The 17451-nt window shown below is 37.4% G+C and overlaps 1 protein-coding gene across 8 annotated transcripts in view; it reads left to right on the forward strand.

Annotated features, from left to right (window-relative positions):
* Window positions 1-17451, forward strand: part of LOC105495658 (peroxidasin like) — a 507670-nt gene that overhangs the window by 176401 nt on the left and 313818 nt on the right. The gene's annotated exons all lie outside the window — the stretch shown is intronic.

Consider the following 17451-nt stretch of genomic DNA (forward strand, 5'->3'; position numbering starts at 1 on the left):
CCAGCCTTGCTGCTGCCTTGCCTTTAGATCACAGACTGCTGTGCTAGCAATGAGGGAGGATCCGTGGGCATGGGACCTTCCCCTGGCCTGGATTTTCATTGTCCAAAGAATGTGTCACCTGTGAAACAGATCAATAATGAGAATTTTTCTAAAGTCAATAAAATGTTTAATCAAAAATAAAAAGTAACATAAATACATAATTTAAAAGAAATAGCATTAATGTATGCACAATTTGCAATACTAAAATATATTGCAGACTCCCCCCCAACTAGAAATATAAAATTAAAAATTATAAAAGGATTTTCTCTTTATTGTAAACATGTTATATGTGAAGTGTTGTGGTAGGTGCTTTACAATGACTAAATATTTGACCTTGAGTAAATTGTTTTACTCCTCGGATCACAGTTTCTTCACCTACAAAGCTAAGAGATTATGTCTTCTAGTAATAAACGTTTACCCAGTTTCCAAAAGAATAAAAGATGCAGCTATAGGCAAGATTCAAAAGGAAAATTGTTATAATTAGAGGTTAAAAAACACAGTATGTTTAATGGAAAAGTTTCATCTCATAACAGGTGTGTTATCTGCCGACTTTCCTCTTTCAAGCTCAAAAGGCTGTTTTCAGATTCATGAGAAAATGACAATTAAACCAAGGCTGGGATTTATGTTGGTACTGCAACTACTGCTGTTTTTTCCCTTGAGCGTGTCTTGTCTGAAGGGCTGAAGACACAGTTACCAGCCAAAGACGTTTCTCTTTTCTTAAAGCATGCTGTTTGACATGGAAATTTTACTAGTTTTTCTTTAAAAATCCCTTAAAAGTTAATGATGAAATGTTTGCACCCATATTAATTGTTTCATCCTCTTATTCATTGTTCTTCACTTATGTGTCCTGTTAGTAGAAGAAAAAGGAAAGTATGTAAGTAGGAAATGTATGAGCACTAAATCAAATTTGGAATTTCTACCCCTTTGTAATTTTTTATTATGTTGTTTAAATGTGATTTTTGATATAGTTTTTAAGCATAGTGAAACATTTTAGTAAAAACACATGAAATCACTATAACAGCATAAGTATAAACATAATGATAGCTTTTAGAATCTTCTACCTGGGTGAGAGCTCGAGTTCTGACTTTCATTAGCTATATGATATTAGTTTCCATATCTATAAAAGAGGATAATCATAGCTCATATAATTAATGTAATGATTAAACAAAATAATACATTTAAAATATAGTGTGAGGATGCAAAGAAGCTATATTAATTTTCCAGGGCTGCTGTAAAAAAAATCACCAAAGCCTTGATGTCTTAAACTAAAAGAAATGGATTCTCTCACAATTCTAGAGACCAGAAACCTGAAACGAAGGTGTAGGCAGGACTGCCTGCCCTCCAGAGGCTCTGGGAGAGAAACTTCTCCTTGCCTCTTTTAGCATCCAGGGCGTGCTGGCATTATTTGGTGTTTCTTGCCTTGAGGCCATATCACTCCAATCTCTGCCTCTATCTCTTGCTAAGAATTGCTTTCTATTCAGTGCCTGTAGAGTCTCTTGCTTACATGGATAGTTGTGGTTGGATTAAGGGCCTACTCTGAATAATCCCCTGTTTCAAGATCCTTAATTTAATCACATCCCTGAAGATTCCTTTTTCTTGTCAGATAAAATTTACAGATTCCAGGAAGTACGACCTGATATTTTTGGGTGGCTGTTATTCAGCCTACCACAGAAAGGTAAAAGTTTATTATCATTAGTTATGATTGGTGGTGGTAGTAATAGGAGCAATAAGAGTAATTATAGTAGTTGTACTGTAAGAGTAACATATATTTAGACACCCTAATTTTGAGTTGCAAAAAGAAGAATGATGCATGAAAATATCTATACTTTATGTGACTTTAGAAATTAATACCATAAAAGGAAACATTATATGAAGCCCAAGACATCATACCATCTGAGAATCAAATATTCAATATTTTACAGTGCTCGTCTTGATATTAAAAAATAGGCAAAAAATAAAAAGAAAGAAGCTAATACTGTTGAGTCCCTTCTCTGTGTCTAACTATAAATTCTAATAATAAATATTAAAAATAAAGTCAGTATTATGGAGACACTGTTGTAAGTGTTCTTCATTTACTTGCTAATTTAATAAACCCCATGAAGCACTATCATGATCCTTATTTTACAGCGGAGGACACTGATGCACAGAGAAGTCAGCTAACTTTGTCAGTCTTGCAGAAAAATGCAGTGGTAGATCTTTCCTTGACACAGTGGCTCTGGCTACAAAGTTCATGCTCCTAGACAGTCCATAATACTGCCCCTCATACACTACCGTCTCTATGTGATTTGGGGAAATTTTAACTTCTGCGTTGTAAAATGATGACTCACATTTTTCTACATTATGCAAATATAGAACCTGCTGTATTTTCCAAAAGGCTTGCACAGTGCTCAGTGGAACGGTTTAGTTTTTTTCTGCCTCATTTTGGGGAACTCCTAGAACACACAGGTGAAGCTTCAGCAGCACAATTACCATCACTCACCTTCTCTGAGAAGTTCTCTTCACCTTCATTTCCCCGTTGGTCCAACTTCTTGTCATGTGCTGGTATTTTGATACTGGCCAGAAATCGGGAGAGACATTTCTGGGGTGGATGCCAGGAAAATTTGGCTTATAAAAGCTCTCTGATAGGCACATCCCAGATATTTCTTGGCTCTAAGGTGTGGACTTTACTAATTGGGCCATGAAGTCTCCTTAGAGACTTCTTATGATTTTCCTTTGCCTCAATTTATGTTACTCTGAATTTATAGACCCTGTATAAGGGATGATACATCCTGGTTTCCCAAAGAAAGCTCCAAAATGGTGAAAACACCCAAGAGTATACATTTCTCTTAAAAGTACGTTGTATCCTTTTTACAGCATATCTACGTACTGAAGTACCAGTAGTAATAGACATTTGCACTTCCAGGCCATCGGCTCTCTCTTCACTCTTGCTGCATTGAATAAAAACCATCCTGGCCCCTTTCCACAACCACCTGTGCCCTAGATCACTTCCTTCTCTCCCAGGCAGTGGCAGATTGTTGTGATTGTCCCCTATCTCTCCTAATCATCAGTTTGTCATTTTCTTTTGTACTTTTCACACAAACATACTGACATTTAATAAATTCTGTAACATGAAGAAATAACTTCCTCTGATCTGACATCTCTCTCCCTCTCTCTTGCTACCTCCCTATTTTCCTGCTCCCCTTAGGAGCAAGGCTCCTAGAAGTGTTGTTATTTCTCCTTCTATCTGTGTGCTTTCCTCCCTTCCTCTCTTGAACCTACCCGGGTCAGTCTGGAGCACCACACACCACTGAAAGGCTGTCTCCCAGGTAACCGTCGACCGCCATGGGTGCCCCAGCCCGTGGGTATGCTTCAGTGCTTGTTTTGCTTGCCCAATCAGTAATATCTGAAACAGGGGTCAACTCCTCCTTTTTGAAATATTTTCCTTAATTGCACTTTGTGTTATCACTTGTATTCGTTGGCTACGGCTATCATAACAAAATGCCACAGGCCAGGTGGCTTTAAAAACAGAAATGTGTTTTCTCACAGTCCTGGAGTATGGAAGTCCAAGATCATGGTGCCAGCAGGTCTGGTTTCTCCTGAGGCCTCTCCCCTTGGCATGTAGATGTCATCTCTCCCCGCATCCTCACTGGCCTTTTCTCTGCACACAGATATCCTGCTGTCTCTTCCTCTCCTTATAAGGACACAAGTGTGACTTGATCAGGGCCCTGTCCTTAAGACTTCACTTAACATTAATTCCTTCTTGAGGGGCCCTACTTGCAAATTTAGTCACATGAGGGGTTAGGGCATCAACATACACATTTCGGGGAACACAGTGCATCCCATAACACAGCCCTTTCCTTGGTATCCTCCTAACCCATGGCATGTCTCTTGTTTTCCTTTCCCTCTGTCTTTCCTCTTCTCAGTCTTTAAGCTGCAGTGCCTCACAGCTCAGCACGCAGCCCTTTCCTTACACTCCCCTTCGAGGTGAGCATGTCCAGCACCGTGGTTTTAAACACTGGACCCTCCACATTTATATTTTCACTATGACTTTGAACTTCGATTTCATATAACTGTCTGCACAACATCTGAGGCTTGTCAGTATCCCGAGCTCAGTATTTATAAAATCAAACTTTTGATTCATATATTTTACCAAATTTGCTCCTCCTGTAAATTTCTCCATTTCAGGCTGTGTTACTTTTATTCTATCAGGTGGCCTGTAATGTTAAAGTCATTCTAATCTCCTCTCTTTACCTCAAACCGTACATCTATCAGCAAATCCTCTTCATTCTATCTTTAAAGATACTTTAAATCTGATCTGTTCACCACCTCACTGCTATCAGCAGTCATCTGGCTTCACTGCCTGTCACCTAAAGCCAAAGCTAATTAAATGGTCTCCCTGCCTCTTTTTACCCGCTCCTCAAGCAGCCGTGTGATCCTCTAAATAGATGTTATATCATCTCAATCATCTGCTCAACACCATCCGTTGATGGTATGATGGTTAATTTTAAATTAATTAGATTGCAGGATGCCCAGTTATGTGATTAGACATGATTTCTGAGTGTGTCTGTGAGGGCGTTTCTGGAAGAAATAAGCATGAATCGGTGGCCTGAGGACAGCAGATGGCCATCCCCAGTGTGGGTGGGTGCTATCCTATCCACTGAGGGCCTGCAGAGAACAAAAAATCAGAGGGAGGAGGAATTTGCACTCTGCCTGAATGCTGAGCTGGGACATCCATCTTTTGCCCATGGCTCTCCTGGCTCTCAGGACTTCAAAACTGGAATCTGCACCATCAGCCGGCCAGCTCTCAGGCCTTCAGACTGTACCACAGGCTTTCCTGGGTCTTCAGCTTGCAGAGGGCAGATCATGGGACTTCTCGGCTTCCACAATCATGTGAGGCAATTCCTGTGTAAATCTTCTTTTTTATATCTCCATATATTTCCTATTGGTTCTGTTTCTCTGGAGAACCGTGACTGATTGAAAAGTCTTCTCTTCCACCTACGGATTCGTGTCCCGGCCATAACCTATATGGCCCTCTACAATCAGCCTGGGACACTTCTCTGACGTGAGCTCCTAGACTCAGCCCGCTTCACGCTGCTGCTGATACTATAGGCTTCTATTTTTTTAAAATATATAAATATTGGCCGAGTGCGGTGGCTCCTGCCTGTAATCCCAGCACTTTGGGAGGCCGAGGTGGGCAGATCACAAGGTCAGGAGATCAAGACCATCCTGGCTAACGTGGTGAAACACCATCTCTACTAAAAATACAAAACATTAGCCGGGCATGGTGGCGGGCGCCTGTAGTCCCAGCTACTTGGGAGGCTGAGGCAGGAGAATGGTGTGAACCTGGGAGGCAGAGCTTGCCATGAGCCGAGATCGCACCACTGCACTCCAGCCTGGGTGACAGAGTGAGACTCTGTCGCAAAACAAAAACAAACACAAAAACAACCTATATATATATATCAAATGTGCCTTTGCTGCAGGGTTTATATATTTGTACTGATCTCTACCCAGACTATTAGAGACTGACATGACTGTCTCCTTCACTTTGTTTAGTTCTCTGATCAAATGTGATCTTTTAAAATAATTGTTTTATTTTACTTGTTTAACTTTATTTATTTATTTATTTATTTATTTATTTTTTGAGCACCCGCCACCACGCCTGGCTAATTTTTTGTATTTTTAGTAGAGACGGGATTTAACTGTGTTAGCTAGGATGGTCTAGATTTCCTGACCTTGTGATCTGCCTGCCTCGGCCTTCCAAAGTGCTGGGATTACAAATGTGAGCCACCATGCCTGGCCTTTATTTTTAATTGAAAAGTAATCATCTTATCTATTTATGAGAATGAAAATTAATATTGCCATTATGGAAAACAGTATGGAATTTCCTCAGAAAACTAAAATATATTTCACAAAATAGTTACTAGAGCTAATAAATCAATGTCTCACGTTTGCAAGTACAAGATCAATATATTCACATGTAATTTCAAGGATCCCCAGATTAGTGTGCAGTAGCATGATCTTGGCTCTCTGCAGCCTCAACCTCCTGGGCTCAGGTGATCCTCCCACCTCAGCCTCCTGAGTAGCTAAGATTGCATGTGCCTGGCTAATTTTTTATTTTTTTGTGGAGCTGGGGCTTTTATTGTGTTGCTCAGACTGGTCTTGAACTTCTGGACTCAAGCAATCCTCTTGCTTTTGCCTCCCAAAGTGCCGGGATTGCAGTTGTGAGCCACCACAACCATCTTCAAAATTGTTTTGGCTATTTGGGGTTGTTATGGTTTGATTTGTGTGCCCACCAAAATCTCATCTTGAATTGTAATCCTCATAGTCCCCAAGTGTTGAAGGAAAAACCACGTGGAGGTAATTGAATCATGGGGGCAATTTCCCTCATGCTGTTCTAGTGACGGTGAGTGAGTTCTCACGAGATCTGATGGTTTCGTAAGTGTCTGGCATTTCCCTGGCTGGCACTCACTCTCTCTTCTGCTGCCTTCTAAAGATGGTGTTTGTTTCTGCTTCACCTTCTGACATGATTGTGAGTTTCTTGAGGGCTCCCCAGCCATGCAGAACTGTGAGTCAATTAAACCTCTTTCCTTTATAAATCACCCAGGCTCAGGCAGTTCTTGATAGCAGCATGAAAATAGACTAGGGGGTCCCTTGAAATTCCATATGAATTTTAGGATAGGTTTTCTACTTCTGCAAAAAAGAAAAAAAAAAAAAAGGTCATTGGAAATTTTACAGGGATTGTATTACATCTGTGTATCACTTTGGTAGTTGTAATCTCAACATCTTAAGCTTTCCAATTCATAAACATGAAGTTCTTTTTCATTTATTTAGGTCATCCTTATTCTTTCAGGAATGTTTGTAGTTTTTAATGTATAAGCCTTTATCTTGGTTAAATTTATTTCTAGACATTTTATCCTTTTTGATATTATAAGTATAATTGTTAATTTCCTTTTCAGATTATTTATTGCTGATGTACAGAACACAGCTGATTTTTGCATGTTGATCTTGTACCTGCAACTGTGATAAATTGATTTATTATCTATAGTAGTTATTTTCTGAAATCTTTGAGATTTTCTAGACACACATTATGCCATCTGTGAATAGAGATAGTTTTACTTCTTCTTTTCCAGTTTGGATGCCTGTATTTCTTTTTATTGCCTAACTGCTCTGGCTAGAACTTCCAATATAGTGTTAAATAGTAGTGATGAAAATAGGCATCTTTGTCATGTTTCTGATCTTGGGGGGAAGGTTTCTTTAACCATTAAGTATAATGTTATCTGTGGATTTTTTGTAAATATTCTTTGTTATGTTCAGAAATTTCCTTCTATTACTTGTTTTTTGAGTATTCTTTTTTGATTATAAAAGGGTGTTGAATTTTTTCAAATACTTTTTAGGTATCACTTGATAGGATTGTGTTTTCTCCTCCATCATTCCATTAACGTGGTGTATAGCATTGGTTGATTTTCTTATGTTAAACTATCTTTGCATTCTTGGGTTAAATCTACTTGATCCTGGTGAATAATGGTTATGTTATGCTTTTTATTCAATTTTCCAGTATTTTGTTGAACAACTTTGCATCAATATTACTAAAGGATATTGCTCTGTGTTTTCTTGTGGTGTCTTGTCTGTGTTTAGTAGCAGGCTAATACTGAGTTTAAAAGCATTCCTTTCTCATCTATTTTTTTGGAAAATTTTGAGACGAGGTGGCATTAATTTTTTAAATATTTGATAAAATTTACCAGTGAAACTATTTGGTCTTGAGCTTTTCTTTGTTGTGAGGTTTTTGATTACTGATTCAATCTCTTAAAGAGTACTTCACCCCCCACTCAGATTTTCTACTTTTTTTGGAGACAGTTTTTGTAATTTGTCTATTTCTAATAATTTCTCTATTTTATCTAGGTTATCTAATTTGTTGGTGTACAATTTTAATAATACTCTCTTATATTTTATTTATCTCCTTTAATAATGTCAGTAGTATTTCTTCAGTTTTTATTTTTCTTGTTTTCATGGTTAGCCTAGTTAAAGTTTTTAAAATTTTATTGATCTTTTCAAAGAACCACCTTTTGGTTTCATCGACTCTATTTATTGTTTTTCTCTTCTCTATTTCATTTATCTCCACTCTAATCTTAATTTTCTTCCTTCTGGTTGCTTTGCATTTAACTTGCTTTTCTGTCTCTAACTCCTTCAAATGTAAAGTTAGGTTATTGATTTGAGATCTTCTACTTTTTGAAAATGTAGGCCTTTAGAGTTATCAATTTCTCTCTGAGCACTGCTTTCACTGCATCCCATAAGTTTTGGTATATTGTATTTTTTGTTTTCATTTGTCCTAATTATTTTTAAATTTCCCTCATGATTTCTTCTCTGACCCATTTGTCATTTAAACAGTGTGTGGTCATCTGACATCATACTGAATGGGCAAAACTTGGAAGCATTCCCCTTAAAAACTAGAAGAAGACAGGATGCCTACTCTCACCACTCCTATTCAACATAGAACTGAAAGTCCTATTCAGAGAAATCAGACTAGAGAAAGAAATAAAAGCCTTTCAAATAGGAAAAGAAGAAGTCCAATTATCTGTCTTCACTGACAATATGATTCTGTACCTAGAAAATCCTAAAGATTCCACCAAAAGGCTCCCAGAACTGATAAATAACTTCAGTAAGGTTTCACAATACAAAGTCAATCTACAGAAATCAATATCATTTCCTATACACTAATAACGTACAAACTGGGAGCCAAATCAAGACTGCAATCCCATTTTCAATAGCCACAGAAAAATAAAATATGTAGGAATACATCTAACCAAAGAGGTGAAAGAGCTCTATAAGGAAAAGTACAAAACACTGCTGAAAGAAATCGTAGATGACACAAACAAATGGAAAAACAGTCCATGCCCATGGATTGGAAGAATAAACATTATTAAAATGGCTATACTGCCCAAAGCAATCTACAGATTCAGCGTTATTCCTATCAAACTACCAATGTTATTTTTCACAGAATTGTAAAAACTATTCTAAAATTAATACAGAACCAAATGAGAACCCAAATAGCCAAAGAAATCTTAAGCAAAAAGAGCAAAGCCAGAGGCATCACGTAACCCAACTTCAAACTATATTATGAGGCTATAGTAACCAAAACAGCATGGTACTGATTCAAAAACAGACATATAAACCAATGGAACGGAATACAGAACCCGGAAAGAAAGCTGCACATCTACAGCCAACTGATCTTTGACAAAGTCAACAAAAATAAACAGTGGTGAAAAGACTCCCTATTCAATAAATGGTGCTGCAATTACTGGCTAGCCATATGCAGATGAATGATACTGGATCCCTACCTTTCCTTGTATAAAAAAATAAGTTCAAATTGCACTAAAGATTTAGATATAAGATCACAAACTCTAAAAATACTAGAAAACCTAGGAAATACCATTCTGGACACTGGACTTGGGAAATAATTTATGACTAAGTCCTCAAAAGCAATTGCAACAAAAACAAAAATTGACAAACAGGACCTGATTAAACTATAGAGCTCCTCCATAACAGAAGAAACTATCAACAGAAAAAATAGCCTATAGGATAGAAGGAAATATTTACAAACTGTGCATCCAATAACGGTCTAGTATTCAGAATGTATAAGGAACTTAAATAAGCCAAAAACATATAACCCCATCAAAAAGTGAGCAAAGAACATGAACAGACACTTCTCAAAGGAAGACATACAAGCGGCCAACAAATATATGAAAAAATGCTCCACGTCACTAATCATCTGAGAAATGCAAATCAAAACCTCAATAAAATACCATTTCACATCTGTCAGAATGGCTATTCTTCTTCTTCTTCTTTTTAGAGATGGGGTCTGGCTCTGTCACATAGGCTAGAATGCAGTGACATGATCATAGCTCACTGCAGATAATGGCCATTATTAAGAAGTTAAAAAACAACAGATGCTGGTAAGCCTGCAGAGAAAGGAGAACATTTATATGCTGTTGCTGGTAATGTAAATTAGTTCAGCCTCTGTGGAAAGCAGGTTAGAGATTTCTCAAAGAATTTAAACAACCATTTGACCCGGCAATCTCATTACAGGATATATACCCAAAGGAAAACCAACTGTACTACCAAAAAGACACATGCATTTATATGTTCATTATAGCACTTTCATGATAGCAAAGATAGAATCAACCTAGGTGCCTATCAACAGTGGATTGGATACAGAAAACGTGGTACACATAGACCATGAACTACTATGCATCCCAAAAAGAGAATGAAATCATGTCCTTTGCAGTAACATGGATGCAGCTGGAGCTCATTATCCTAAGCACATTAATGCAGAAACAGAAAAACCAAATACCATGTGTTCTCACTTGTAAGTGGGAGCTAAACATTGGGTGCATATGGACATAAAGATGGGAACAAACTGACACTGGGGGTATTAGAGTGGGGAGAGAGGGAAGGGTGAAAGGGCTGAAAAACCACATATTGGGTAACGAGATCACTATCTGCATGACAGGATCATTTATACTCCAAAACTTAGCATCACACAATATATCCAGGTAACAAACCTATACATGTGCCCCTTGAATCTAAAATAACAGAAAATCTAAAATTACGGAAAACAAAAAAAAAAAAAAAAAAGAAAAGGGTATTTAGTTTAATTGCCACATATTTATGAATTTTCTCGTTTTACTTCTGTTATTGATTTCTAAATTCATTCTATTTGGTTAGGGAAGATATTTTGTATTATTTCAATCTATTAAAGTTTATTAATACTTGAATGTATGGTTTGATATGTGGTCCATCTTAAATGTTCCATAAGTACTTGAAAAAATGTTTATTCTTTAACTGCATTGTGGTGTAAATATTTTTATTTATTTTTGTTTTTTAAATTATTTATTGATTGATTGAGATAGGATCTCACTCTGTTGCCCAGGCTGGAGTGCAGTAATGCAATCATAGTTCACTGCAGCCTTGAACTTTTGGCTCAAATGATCCTCCCACCTTAGCCTCCTGAGTAGCTGGGACTACAGGCATGTGCCACCATGCCTGGCTTATTTTTCTTTACATTTTGTAGAGACAAGATTTTGCCATGTTGACCAGGCTGGTCTTGAACTCCTGGGCTTAAGTGATCTGCCTGCCTCGGCCTCCCAAAGTGCTGGGATTACAGGCGTGAGCCACCACACCCTGCCTGTTGTGGTGTAAATATATTTATATAGCCTGTTAGATGTAGTTGATTTACAGTGCTTTTCAAGTCTTCTATATCATTATTTATCTTCTGTCTAGATGTTCTACCCATATTAAAAGTAGGGTATTGGAGTCTCCAACTATTACTGTAGAACTATCTCTTTCTCTCTTTAGTGGTCCTTTTTTCTTCATATAATTTGGGGCTCTGTTGTTTGTTGTTTTGGACTCATAGCCAAAAAAAATATTTGCATCATGTTTTAAAAGTCATTCTGCTGGTCTCTGCCTTTTGATTGGAGAATTCAATCTATTTATATTAAAAATAATTACTGGTAAGATAGGGCTTACTTCTGTCATTTTCCTGTTTTCTGTGTGTTTTACACCTTTCTTCTTCTTCTTCTCCTCCATTAGTACCTTCTTTTGCATTTAATTAATTTTTTATTTTACTGTTTTGATTCTGATCCCATTTCCGTGAGAAATGAGACATGAGGTAATTGATATCAACTTAGCTTCAATAGCATAAACTCTGCTCCATACAATCTGTACCTCCACTGTTACGTTGTTACTGTTACATATTACGCCTTTATTATGGGGTGCCTGTGAACATAAATTTATAGCTATTATTTTATGTATTTACATTTTAGATCATATGGAAATAAAAAGAAGACTTAAACCTTGAAATATAATAATTCTGTCATTTGTAATTATCTATATAGTTATCTCTCCTGGATATTTTCACTTCTCTGTATTGTTTAGAGCTGTTATGTAGTGTCCTTTCATGTCAGCCCAAAAGATTCCCGCTAACATTTCTTGTAGGATAGGTCCACTAACAATAAAATCTCTTAGCTCTTGTTTATCTGGAAATGACTTAATATTCTTCTTTTTTTTCTTTTTCTTTTTTTTTTTTTTTGAGACGGAGTCTCGTTCTGTCGCCCAGGCTGGAGTGCAGTGGCGCGATCTCCGCTCACTGCAAGCTCCGCCGCCTCCCGGGTTCACGCCATTCTCCTGCCTCAGTCTCCAGAATAGCTGGGACTACAGGCGCCCGCCACCACGTCCGGCTAATTTTTTTGTATTTTTAGTAGAGACGGAGTTTCACCGTGTTCGCCAGGATGGTCTGGATCTCCTGACCTCGTGATCCGCCTGCCTTGGCCTCCTAAAGTGCTGGGATTACAGGCGTGAGCCACCGCGCCCGGCCAGTATTCTTCATTTTTAAAAAGCTTTTATTTTAGATTCAGGAGTACATGTGCAGCTTTGTAATACAGGTAATTTGCATGTCATGGGGGTTTGGTGTACAGATTATTTCATTACCCTGGTAATAAGCATCATACTCAATAGGTAGTTTCTCAATTTTTTTCCCTCCTCCCATCCTCACCCTAAGTAGGCCCTGGTATCTCTTATTCTCTTCTTTGTGTCCATGTGTTCTCAATGTTTAGCTTCCACTTACAAGTAAGAACATGTGGTATTTGGTTTTCTGTTCCTGCATTAGTTTACTAAGGATAATGGCCTCCAACTCCAACGATGTTGCTGTAAAGAACATGATCTCATTCTTTGTAATGGCTGCATAGTACTCCATGGTGTATATATACATTTTCTTTTTTTTTTTTTTTTTTTGAGACGGAGTCTCGCTCTGTCGCCCAGGCTGGAGTGCAGTGGCTGGAGTCAGCTCACTGCAAGCTCTGCCTCCCGGGTTTACGCCATTCTCCTGCCTCAGCCTCCCGAGTAGCTGGGACTACAGGTGCCTGCCACCTCGCCCGGCTAGTTTTTTGTATTTTTTAGTAGAGACGGGGTTTCACCGTGTTAGCCAGGATGGCCTCGATCTCCTGACCTCGTGATCTGCCCGTCTCGGCCTCCCAAAGTGCTGGGATTACAGATATACTACATTTTCTTTATCCAGTTTACCATTGATGGCCATTTAGGTTCATTCGGTATCTTTGTTGTTATGAATAGTGCTGTGATGAACATAGGTATGCATGTGTCTTTATGACAGAACAATTTATATGTCTTTATGACAGAACAATTTATATGACAGAACCCAACAAAGAGGTTGGTGGGTCGAATGGTAGTACTGCTTTAAGTTCTTTGAGAAATAGCCACACTGATTTCCACAATGGCTGAACTAATTTATGTTCCCACCAGCAGTGTATAAACATTCCCTTTTCTCTACAACCTTGCCAGCATCTGTTATTTCTGACTCTTTGATAATAACTATTCTGTTATGACATGGTATCTCATTGTGGGTTTGATTTGCATTTCTCTAACAATCAGTGATGTTGAGCATTTTTTCATATGCTTGTTGGCTGCATGTATGACTTTTTTGAAAAGTGTTTATGTCCCTTGCCTACTTTTAATGGGGTTGTTTGTGATTTGCTTGGTGATTTCTTTACATTCCTTATAGATTCTGGATATTAGACTTTTGTTGGATGCATAGTTTGCAAATATTTTCTCCCATTTTGTAGGTTGTCTGTTTACTCTGCTGCTAGTTTACTTTGCTGTGTAGAAGCTCTTTAGTTTAATTAGGTCTCATTTATCACTTTTTGTTTGTGTTGCAATTGCTTTCGGCATCTTTGTCATGAAATCTTTGCCAAGGCCTATGTCCAGATTCATATTTTCTAGGTTATCTTATAAGGTTTTTATAGTTTTACATGTTACATTTCAGTGTTCAATCCGTCTTGAATTTATTTTTATATATGGTGTAAGGAAGGCATCCAGTTTTAATCTTCAGCATATGGCTAGCCAGTTATCCCAGCATTATTTATTGAATAGGAAGTAATTTCCCACTGCTTGTTTTTGTCAATTTTGTCTAAGATGAAATGGTTGTAAGTGTGTGGCATTATTTTTGGACTCTATTCTTTTCTACTGGTCTATGTGTTTGTTTTTGTACCAGTACCATGTTGTTTTCATTACTATAGCCTTGTATTATAGTTTGAAGTTGGATAATGTAATGCCTCCAGTTTTGTTCTTTTTGCTTAGGATTGCCTTGGCTATATGGGTTTATTTTTGGTTCCATATTAATTTTAAAATAGATTTTTCTAATTCTTTGAAAAATGTCATTTGTAGTTTGCTAGGAATAGCATTGAATCTTTAAATTGCTTTTGGCAGTATGCCATTTTATTATTCATTTTCGAGGGATAGGTTTGCTAGATATAAAAGACTTTTGTTGACAGTTTTAAAAATTTTTAGCACTTTAAAATGTCATTCTGTTTCCTTCATGTCCCCATGGTTTCTGATGCTAAATCTGCTGTTAATCTTACTGTGGATCACATGTACATGACAAGTTGCTTCTCTCCTAGTGCTTTAAACATTCTCTTGTTTTTGGCTATCAAAATTTGACAATAATTTGTCTCTCTGTGGATCTTTTGCATTTTTCTTTCTTGGAGCTCACTGAACTTCTTAGATGTTCAGATTTTTATCTTTTATCAAATTTGGAAAGGTTTTGTCTACTGTTTCTTCAAGTATTCTTTATTTTCCTTTTTCCTTTCTCTTTTCTTGGGATTTCTCATTTATGTGTATGTTAACATGCTTGATAGTGTCCCATAGTCTCTTAGGGTCTGTTCATTTTTCTTCATTCTTTTTACTTTCTGCTCCTCAGGCTGGATAATTTCAGTTGACCTATCTTCCAGAGTGCTGTTTCTTTCTTTTGCCTTCTCAAATGTGCTATTGAAACTCTCTAGTGGGTCTTTCATTTGGCTATTGTATTATTCAGCTACAATATGTCTTTTTATATTTTTCATCTCCACTATGTCTGCTTCCTTTACGTAATTTCTATTTCTCTATGGATATTCTCTATTTGTTCATACATTGTTCTCCCAGTTTCCTTTTATCTCTTTGCCATGGTTTCTTTTAGCTTTTTAAAAGCATATTTAAGACAGTTGATTTGAAAGTCTTTGTCTAGTTAGTCCAATGTTTGTGTTTGTTTCATCAGGGACAATTTTCTTTATGCCTTTTGTGAATTGGACAAACTTTCTTGCTTCTTTGTAAGCTTCATAGTTTTTGTTGCAACTTGGATATTTTGAATATATAATATGGTGACTCTGGAAGTCAGTTTTTTTCCCCTCTTCAAGATTTGTTTTTGTTTGCTATGGTCTGTAGCTGTTTGCTGTTAGTGACTTTTTTAAACTATTTTTTTGTAAAGTCTTCTTTTTGTTATGTGTAGTCTCTGAAGACTGTTCTTTTTACTTCTATTCAGCTAGAATTTTGGTAGAGATTTCCCTAATGCCAGGAATCAAAATGAAAAATAAAAAAAAGAAAACAGAGGTCGGGCGCAGTGGCTCATGTCTGTAATCCCAGCACTTTGGGAGGCCAAGGCAGATGGATCATGAGGTCAGGAGATCGAGACCATCCTGGCCATCATGGTGAAACCACATCTCTACTAAATATATAAAAATTAGCTGGTTGTAGTGGCATGCACCTATCATCCCAGCTACTCAGGAGGCTGAGGTAGGAGAATCGCTTGAACCTGGGAGTTGGAGGTTGCAATGAGCTGAGGTAGCACCACTGCACTCCAGTCTGGGTGACAAAGCAAGACTCTGTCTCAAAAAGAAAAAAAAGAAGAAAAGAGAACAGAGAGAGATGAAAAACGAAAAAGAGAAAGAAAGAAAGAAAGAAAGACAGAAAGAAAGAAAGAAAGACAGAAAGAAAGAAAGAAAGAAAGAAAGAAAGAAAGAAAGAAAGAAAGAAAGAAAGAAAGAAAGAAAGAAAGGAAAGAAAAGAAAGAAAGAAAGAAAGAAAGAAAGAAAGAAAGAAAGAAAGAAAGAAAGAGAAGGAAGGAAGGAAAAAGAAAGAAGAGAGAGGAAGGAAGGAAGGAAGGAGGGAGGGAGGGAGGGAGGGAGGGAGGGAAGGAAGGAAGGAAGGAAGGAAGGAAGGAAGGAAGGAAGGAAGGAAGGAAGGAAGGAAGGAAGGAAGGCCTCTCCCAAAGCTTGTATATTGACTCCTGCCTGGGGACTCCTTCAGTGCTTAGCAAAACTATTTACAACTCTGTTTCAGTGTTTACTTTCCATTTGTGTTGAATCAAGAGATCAGTCAAAAAATGCAAACAGAGTTTTCTTGGGTCTTTTCTGAGCCTGAGTTCAGTCCTGGATATGCTTGTGGCTTTCTAAATTTCCCAGTGTACACAGCCACTTTTGAATATCCTAATTTTGTGAAGAAACCCTTTTCTCAACTTTCCTTCTAGGCTTTTGCTGCTCTGTTATTGGCCTACACTGTGATCTTGTGCCCACATGCCTGTGAGTTGTTTTTTGGCTTTAGAATAGTTTTGAGGAATGGCTGCTGCTTTTCTTCCCTGAGTGAATTCTAAGTTCAGTGAAATGAACACAAGCACCTTGTCTCAGTCTTTTAGGTAGCCCCCAGAGAGGTTCGAATGGACAAATACTTTGAGAATTCTCTGAGAATGAATCTGCTTTGCTCCCTCCGGAACCAGGGCCCAGGACCCTGGACTGCTGATATCAAGATCACCTTTGAACCCAGGATGGGGGTGGGGCAAGGGCAAGTAAAAACCCCACAAAGCCTTCTTACAATTTATAAGCTGTCTTTTTCTTCATTCAGCCTTCACTTTGTTGCTGTAAACCATTGACTTTTCTAGAGTTCAGACAAAGTTGGTTTTGACAGTTACTGCTTGATATTTTAATGTTTCTCTGAGGATCCCTTGGAGCTCTATTCCATGTGTGCTGACCTCACCTCGTCTCATGGCATTTTTTTCATTCTGACATTTTATCTTGTGTTTCTTGCCACTATAATGAAATGTAATAAATGTATATGTCTAGTAGTGCATAATTGATATTCAATGTGTATTCCTTGACCACATGAACATAATTGCCGAATGAAGGTTGTTTAAGATTTTTAAAAATTTTCAATAAATTGGATGATCATATACAAATAATTAAAAATAGCTGACTTCCTATTAAATCTCACCTTTTAATTTTTCCAAGCATCTTGATTTTATCTTTTGGAGACCCTGCTCTGAATTTTCTGTCTTTAACTTGGTAACCACTGGTGACCTGCTAGTATTCAAATTTATCCAGAATCACTGGAAGCAAAGTCATAGAGAAATTTAATTGTACTCCTAAAAGTACAGTTGGCTTGCTGCTTTACACATGGTTCGTGATTAATTTGTTTCAGGAAAATACACCATTTATGATTACCAAAATCAAAAATATCCAGCCAAATAAAGATATATGCTTTGTTGATGTTAAAAAAAACTTATTAAACATGCTCTTGTAAGTTTTTAAATCTCTATTATGAGAAAATATGGATTCAATATAA

The sequence above is a fragment of the Macaca nemestrina genome, chromosome 8 (assembly GCF_043159975.1).
Source record: "Macaca nemestrina isolate mMacNem1 chromosome 8, mMacNem.hap1, whole genome shotgun sequence".
Taxonomy (NCBI): domain Eukaryota; kingdom Metazoa; phylum Chordata; class Mammalia; order Primates; family Cercopithecidae; genus Macaca; species Macaca nemestrina.